We start from the raw sequence: 8,782 nt of genomic DNA, 5'->3' as shown, positions 1-8,782 counted from the left end.
CTATTATTTTCATTCGACCGTATGGTATTTAACGAAGTAATGTGCCATACACGGAACTCTCAGCATTTGAGTCACTTTGTAGCTTATGTCAATTAAGTATTTTCATAGACACAGGAATGGCTCTATGGTCAAGAAGCTCGCTTTGCAACCTCCTGATTTCAGGTTCAGAGCAATAGTAGAAGACATTTACCCAAGGTGCTAATGGGTAAATGTCTAATACGATTGCTCTGGGCCGAACAATGTCTTGTGAATGAATTTGGAAGACAAAAACTGTGTGGAAGCATGTCGTGTGTGTGTGTGTGTGTGTGTGTGTGTGTGTGTGTGTGTGTGTGTCTAAGTTTGCTCCACCACCGCCGTCGCCACCTTTGGCTAGCCGGTGTTGGTTTGTTTTGCGTCCCTGTAACATAGCGGTTCGGCAAAATTAACGGATAGATTTAGCACCAAACTTAGAAATAGGTACTGAAGAAGAGTTGTTCGAATAAACCCTTCTTTGCGCTGCTCCAGCGTGGCCTCACTTCAATAACTGAAACAAAAGATACGTGTATATATGTGGATGTATATATATATATTAGACACACGTATCACTTTGTGTATCTCAAAGTTTGTACGTGTACACACACACACACACACACACTCAAATACCGAGAGGAGTAAATAAAAACCGACAACACAAGAGTACGATAGATCACCATCAATAGACAAGTCAGATTAAAATGAATATGAATAAATAAAAGATAAATAAATAATGTAGAAATAAAAGATAAATAAATAATGAAGTACATGATGGTAAAAGTACAAGAGAGTAGAGAGAGAAAGAGGAAGGTGAATTATAAAAAGTGAGAGTACAAGAGAAAAGAGAAAGAGTAAAGTACAAGAGGTAGAGAGAAAGTGTAAGATACAGGGAGTAAATGACACAGAGAGAGGAAGAAGCGGAGTAAAACTAGATTGAATGGAAGTATAAAGGACAAGGAGAGAGTAAGAGACAGGGAGAGTAGGAGACAGAGAGAGATAGTTAAGACAGACAAGGGAGGTGGATTAACTAGATAGAGTTAAAGGATAAAAGAAAGTGAAAGAATAATGTACAAGAGCGTAAGAGACAAAGAGAGAGTAGGAGACCGATTGAATTAGATAAAGTGAGAGCATCAGGGAAAAGTGAAAGAGTTAGACATTTGACTTGGTGGTGGGGACTGGAATGTGAGAATCGGGTAGAGGCTGAGACGGGTACGAAGTCAGGACGTGGAGAAAACGGGTGAGGAGTGACGACAGCATGGTTGTAAACATAAACCTAAAAAATACAAACACAAATAGGAAATGAAAACAAGATCGAAAATAAATGAGGAAAAAAAAGACAACGAGAGAGTTTAAAAGTAAAATGGGAGGGAAAAAAATGCTAGAGGAAAAGAAAATAAATGAAAACGGACGGGGTGAAGTTGGATGTATAAAGGGTGAGATGAAGTGATTGAGACGAGGAAGTAAATGGAAGCAGAGGGGTTAGGGAAGGGTTTATTGTGGAGACAACAAAATATGATTTGTCAGTTGAACTGAAGACATTAACAACGAACTGTAAGAGGACAGAGAGAGAGAGAGAGAGAGAGAGAGGGAGTGGGGGGGGGGGGGTATATGTGTATATCCGTCTAATCTATCTCAATCTATCTCTATAAATATATAGAGATCTGTGTGAATATATGTATATTATCTTTTGTTTCAGTCATTGATTTGCGGTCATACTGGGGCACCGCCTTGAAGAGATTTAGTCGAAATCGAAACAGTGCCTGTTTATTATTTGGGGGGGGGGGGGGTCTGGTACTATCGGCCTCTTTTGCCAAACCGATATATTACCGGGAACGTAAACAAACCATCACTGGTTGTCAAGCAGTAGTGTACGACATACAGTCATATATATATATACACACACACACACACACACATATACAGGGTATATTATACACACATACACAAACATAGGCGTATGTTATGTGTGTGTTTGTGTGTGTGTATATATATATATATATATATATATATATATATATATATATATATATATATATATATATATATATATATATATATATATTCTATACTATATATAAAACAGAGATGTGTGTGTAATCGCTTTTCACGTGAAATCGACTTCACCAAATGCTTCCATACTTGTGATGCATGAATAATTTGACCTCGGATAAATGTTATGCTCTTCATTTGATTTTTTTAATTAAAAATAAATAATATTGCTTTATATATACCACATTCTATTATGAACCCCTGAGAAATTCCATTACAATAAAATTGGCACACCCAATTACTAAGGTTTTGAATACTGGACTTTGGATCTTTGACCTTGGCATTGTCAAAGCAAAGGATCAGATCAATTGACAAAGTTCTACATAAATGAATAAATTCTAAACAATATTATAACCCCAAATTTAATCAATAAAAATTTTTCCATAACAACCAACTTTAAAAGCCTAATTACTGTTGCACACAAACCTACATACCCTAGGAAGATTTTAACTCAACAAAGACTATATAAAGCCAAAATCAACTGCAATGCATTACAGCTCAATAATGGTTTAGTTGGCTGAAACTTCAAAATCTTTGTAAGAAGGATATATTGGATGTTGTAGTCCTAGAGCATTGGTTCCCAACTGGGATCTCCATAATATTTTGGGGGGTCCATGCAAGCAAAATATTAAATTGGGGACCCACAGAAGTATATTAAATGTCCCTGAAATTTTTTTATTTTAGATGTATTTATTGCAAAAAACCAACTAAGTTTCTTCCTCAAATGCTCTACAGAATTCAACGTACACAAGTTAATGTCATCGTTTAAGTCCGTTTTCCATGCTGGCATGGTTTGGACAGTTTGACCAGAGCTGGCAAGATAAAGAGTTGCACCACGTTCCAGTCTAATTTGACTTGGTTTCTACGCTTGAAGGCTCTTCTTATAAAGTCAGTCACTTTACAGAGTTTGATGGGAGCTTTTAACGTGGAACCAGCAAGGGCGCTTTCACAAAGCGCTGGTAGAAGTGCTTTTTACATGGCATCAGCATGTATGCCCTTTGCATAGCACTGACACGAGTGTCTTTTACGTGACACTGGCATGGGCCAAATGCAAGTAAAATTGGGGATTTAGGGATCTTTTTTAAAACGGGGGCCACATTTTTCATTAATGTTTTACGTAGTGTTTTTGGTACTGAAAGACTTTCAAACTTCGTATACTTATCTATTTTGTGTTATAGAACAGAAAAATATTTTTGTATTCGAATTTATTTCATGTAAAAAATTGTCTTATTTCGATAATTTCAACCAATCACTGACAAGTATTCAGTTGTTTACATTTACTCCTTTGGCTGATTAAGCGGTGTAAAGCGTATTTAATTTCCATAGCTTCGTTTTGCTTTTTTCTTTTTAAATTTGCTGTTTTACCCTAACCCTAACCCTAACCCTAACCCTATCACCGATAGAATTGTTTCAGAATCGTTTGTTTATGTAGTCGGCACTTAATGTATATCGGCTGAATGGACGTCAGTGATTGGTTGAAATTACAGAAATACGACAACTTTAACATGGAATAACTTAGGGATTTCTTTTTTTTTAAGAAGACTAAGAGAAAAAGATGTTTTATATGACACATTCTATCAGTGTTCCAAGTTTCAAAGTGTTTCGTTAATGAAAAATGTGGCCCCCGTTTTAAAAAAGATCCGGATTTAGATGTAAACAACTACTTCCTATATCATTTTACCAGCCATTTCTGTCGTAACCTCTGTCCCCATCACTACCATCACCACCACAATTGCCTCCGCCACCGCTGCTACTACTACTTCTACTACTATTACTATCACTACTACTATTACTTTCGCCGTCATTATATGCCGCTACGCCACCACCACTACAAACGCCATTGACTTCACTGGCACTATCCGCTGTCACCACCGTCACCATCATCACCATCACATTAATCGTCACAGTCCGCCGCCACCGTCACCACCACCATCACCGTCTTTGCAACCCTACGTTCACTTACCCGTCTAGAATATCATTACCATCACCACCAGTACCGCAATCACAATGCCTTCGTCGTCACTATCCGCCATCGTCACTATTACAACCGCCACCACCATCACCCAGAACATCAACACTACATCTACCACCTCCACCATTGTCTATGCGTCGATACATTTACTTACCCGTCTACAACATTACCACCACCATCACTATCACAATGCCTACGTCGGCACTATCCGCTACCACCACCATCATCTATTCCACCTTACATTCACTTACCCTTCCACTACCACCACCACCACCGATCCGACCCGTACCACCTACATAGAAAACAGTTTTAACTTATGTTACCACACATGTCAAAATCTGGGATTGTTGGCTTCTAGGCCTGACTGGTTGCATGCTCTCGAATTTGGATGGATGGTTGGTTGGTGTTAGCTGGAGGAAAGTTTTGCTAACATACTTGGGTAGTTTTCGGGACTCGCTTGGGTGAATTCGATGGCCGGATGGATGAGTTGGATAGTTAGTTAGTTAGTAGTTGGCTGGCGTTAACGGATGGGATAGCCGGAATGGCTTCGTGAATGTATGTTGGTGAAATATTGTTTGTTATTTAAGGGTGAGTTTTTACACTCTGTTTGTCCATGAGTTAAATTAAAAACTCACCCTCAAATAACAAACACTCTTTCACCAACATACATTCACGAAGCTATTCCAAAAATATATATACATTCATATATGTTGTTACAAATATATACATCCATACGCCATATACACATATAAAGACAAAGACATACAGACAGATAGACAGACATAGCTAGATAGATAGATAGAAAAAAACAGATAGATAGATAGATAGATAGATATATAGACAGATAGATATATAGATAGACAGACACAGATAGATAGGTAAGAGACAGATTAGACATTAAGTAGAGGACTGGACATAGACAGATAGATAAGAGATAGATAGAGGGAGAGAGGAAAACATTTGAATGAAGTGGTTGGCGGGGATGGTGATATAGATGTAATCATAATGAAAAGAAAAAAGTGAATGCGACGAAAGAAAATGAATAATGGCAGATCGAAAAAGGTTGTAGAAAAAAAAGAGAAGAGAAATATGCCGTGGAGGAGGGAGGTTCCAGACAGAGGAGTAAGAGAAGTTTGAGGGTAGAGGGGTTTTTTTTGTTAGTACTGCGTAGAATAACAAGCAAGACTGTAGTTAAGAAGCTTGCTTTGCAACCACGTGGTTTCAGGTTCAGTCCCATTGCATGACTGAGTGACGTCTCTTCTGCTATAACCTTGAAATGACCAATACCTTGCGTATAGATTTGGTAGATGGAAACTGTATGGAAGCTCATCATATGCATATATATATATATATATATGCACCAGGTGGTGCCATTAAGTTAGACATGGCCTGGGCCTATACTGGCCGAAACATATCAAAGTTATATATATATAATTCAATAAGAAGTTGTCTTAGCCTCATGAAGGAATGGTGTCATCCAAGGAAATACTGGTTCGAAACCTAATATTCTTTTGGGGATGGGGGGAGATTAATATCCATAAAATAATAGGTTTATATGTAAACCATGGTTTACAAAATGAAAAATAAGAATAAGAAAATGGAGATATTGAAGTTAATAAGAGTTTATTATCAGCAAAAAATCGATCATTTTCCCTTACAGATGTTTCATTTAAGTTGAGTGAAGTTAGATAAATATTAAAATCATATTTCTGAGGATAATCTCTTCAGAGGGAGAAAAATATATACCCTTAGATATTTTGTGCGTTAGTTTGTAGAATAATCACGGCAGACTGAATAATACTGTCTATGATTAATAATGGTATATGCATAGGAGTGGGGGTTACAGGTTGGGTACGTTTTGGTTATGTCACCCCTTTAAAAAATTGCCTTTAGAAAATTGCCATTAAAAAGTTGGGTTATCTCCCCACTAAAATACAGAGTTTATGTGGGGACAAGAGATTGGCTTTAATGGGTTAGATCTTTTTAATTCAGTACTTCAACACTTTGTTGACTTTTGGCTTCCTCAATAGGAATGGTATGGTTTGTTATAAAAATATTATCAAATTCAATCTTTTCGCTTTTCAATTCTTTACTCTTTTACTTGTTTCAGTCATTTGACTGCGGCCATGCTGGAGCACCGCCTTTAGTCGAGCAAATCAACCCCAGGAGTTATTCTTTGTAAGCCTAGTACTTATTCTATCGGTCTCTTTGCCGAACCGCTATGTGACGGGGACGTAAACACACCAGCATCGGTTGTCAAGCGATATTGGGGGGGGGGGACAAACATAGACACACACACATATATGTGTGTGTGTCTATTTGTCCCTCCAGTATTGCTTGACAACCGATGCTGGTATGTTTGCGTCCCCGTCACTTAGCAGTTCGGCCAAAGACCGATAGAATAAGTACTAGGCTTACAAAGAATAACTCCTGGGGTTGATTTGCTCGACTATAAAAAGTGAAAAGACGAAACATCGTTTTGAATCTGATAATATTTTTATAACAAATCATACAAAACTGAAAAAATTAATAAAACAGGTGTGGGCTGTGTGGTAAGTAGATTGCTTACCAACCACATGGTTCCGGGTTCAGTCCCACTGTGTGGTACCTTGGGCAAGTGTCTTCTAGTATAGCCTCAGGCCGACCAAAGCCTTGTGAGTGGATTTGGTAGACGAAAACTGAAAGAAGCCCGTCGTATGTATGTATATATATATATATATATATATATATATGCATACATATATATGTGCGTGTGTGTGTGTTTGTGTCTGTGTTTGTCCCCCACCATCGCTTGACATCCGATGGTGGCGTGCCTACGGCCCCGTAACTTAGAGGTTCGGCAAAAGAGACCAATAGAATAAGTACTAGGCTTACACAGAATAATTCCTGGGGTCGATTTGCTCGACTAAAGATGGTGCTCCAACACGGCCGCAGTCAAATGACTGCAACAAATAAAAGAATAAAAAGGAAAACTGAAAAAATTTACTGAATTTGATAATATTCTAATAACAAATCATGGAATGCCTATTGAGGAGGCCAAAAGTCACAATTGTGTTGAAGAATTGAATCAAAAGGATCTCTTTTAATCCAATCTCTTGTCACCACATTAGCTCGATTTTTTAATGAGGTAACCCAACTTTTTAATGGCAATTTTTTAATGGGTGTGATTTAAACAAAAAGTACCAAACACACTCACGTACACATAAGCACAATGTAAATACGCACACACACATAATACCGACACAAATACATACACACAAACACACTCACGTACACATAAGCACAATGTAAATACACGCACACATAATACCTACACACATACAGACAAATACCGTCACAATCACCCATCTGTACACCCCTACTCCGCCCCCATACACACAAACGTTGTTGAAGTTGGTGGGAAAGGATGTCTTGGGTTATTCTATTGATTACAGGTGACTATTACTTGAGATAAATTTCAAATCTTCGTCCAAAACACTTTGGTTATGCAACTCAACAAATAGCTCGGCTGTGACCTTTACAACTTGGCTTTCTCTCTCTCTCTCTCTCTCTCCCTATCTCTCTCTAACTAAATAAACAATCAACAAAACGCGCTTTATTTACGGGATAGACTTAATGAAACTCGATCAATAATAAACAGATTAGAAAATGTATGCGAGATGACGAAAATACGAGAAAAAAAAACAAAAATTTCCTAGATTCGGCATAACTATACTACTGGGCCCCACTGAATTTGTTTCCTCGTAACTTTCAGAAAAATGGGTATTTTTTAATCAAATTTTCTACAAATAAGCGCTGATGTGGCTGTGTAGTAAAAAGCATTGCTTCCGAGCCACATAGTTCTGAGTTCAGTCCCACTGCGTGACACCTTGGGCAGGTGTCTTCTACTATAGCCTCAGGCCGACCAAGGCCTTCTGAGTGGATTTGGTAGATGGAAACTGAAAGAAGTCCGTTGTATATACGTATGCGTGTGTGTGTGTTTGTCTCCGTGTTGTCCCTCACCACCACCGCTCGACGACCAGTGCTGGTTGTAACTTAGCAGTTCAGTAGAAGAAACCAATAGAATAACTACCAGGCTTTAAAAAAAATAGTACTGGAGGCGAAACATTCAATTAAAAATAGTTCGAGGCTCCAGCATAGCCACAGTCTAATGACTGAAAAAAGTAAACTGTAAAAGACACACACACACATACATACTGAAACACATCACACATGTATAGAGGCATACCTACATAAATGTGCCCCTCCCTATTTTGTTTCTTTATAATTTCCAGGGAAATGAATGTCTTCTAATGAAATTTTCTTCAAAAGTTCTACAGATGTGGCACGTTCTGATTATATCAGAATTTGTTGCAAAAAAGGATTGATCCTATCAACGGAATAGCCTGTTCATGAAACTAACATGCAAATGGATGAGAAACCAACCCCAGGACTTATTCTTTGTAAGCTTAGTATTTATTCTATAGGTCTCTTTTGTCAAACTGCTAAGTTACAGGGATGTAAATACACCATCATCAGTTGACAAGCAATGGTGGTGGGAGGCAAACACAGACACACATACATAAAATTATACACACACACGCACATATATATAGACACACACACACACATACAAAATGGCCTTCTTTCAGTTTTCGTCTAACAAATCCACTCACAAGGCTTTGGTCAGCTCAAAACTATTGTAAAAGATACTTGCCCAAAGTGCCATGCAGTGGGACTGACCCCGGAACATCAATGTCTTAGAAAATT

The sequence above is a fragment of the Octopus bimaculoides genome, chromosome 26 (assembly GCF_046866305.1).
Source record: "Octopus bimaculoides isolate indiv1 chromosome 26, ASM4686630v1, whole genome shotgun sequence".
Lineage (NCBI taxonomy): Eukaryota > Metazoa > Mollusca > Cephalopoda > Octopoda > Octopodidae > Octopus > Octopus bimaculoides.
This window is presented reverse-complemented; position numbering follows the sequence as displayed.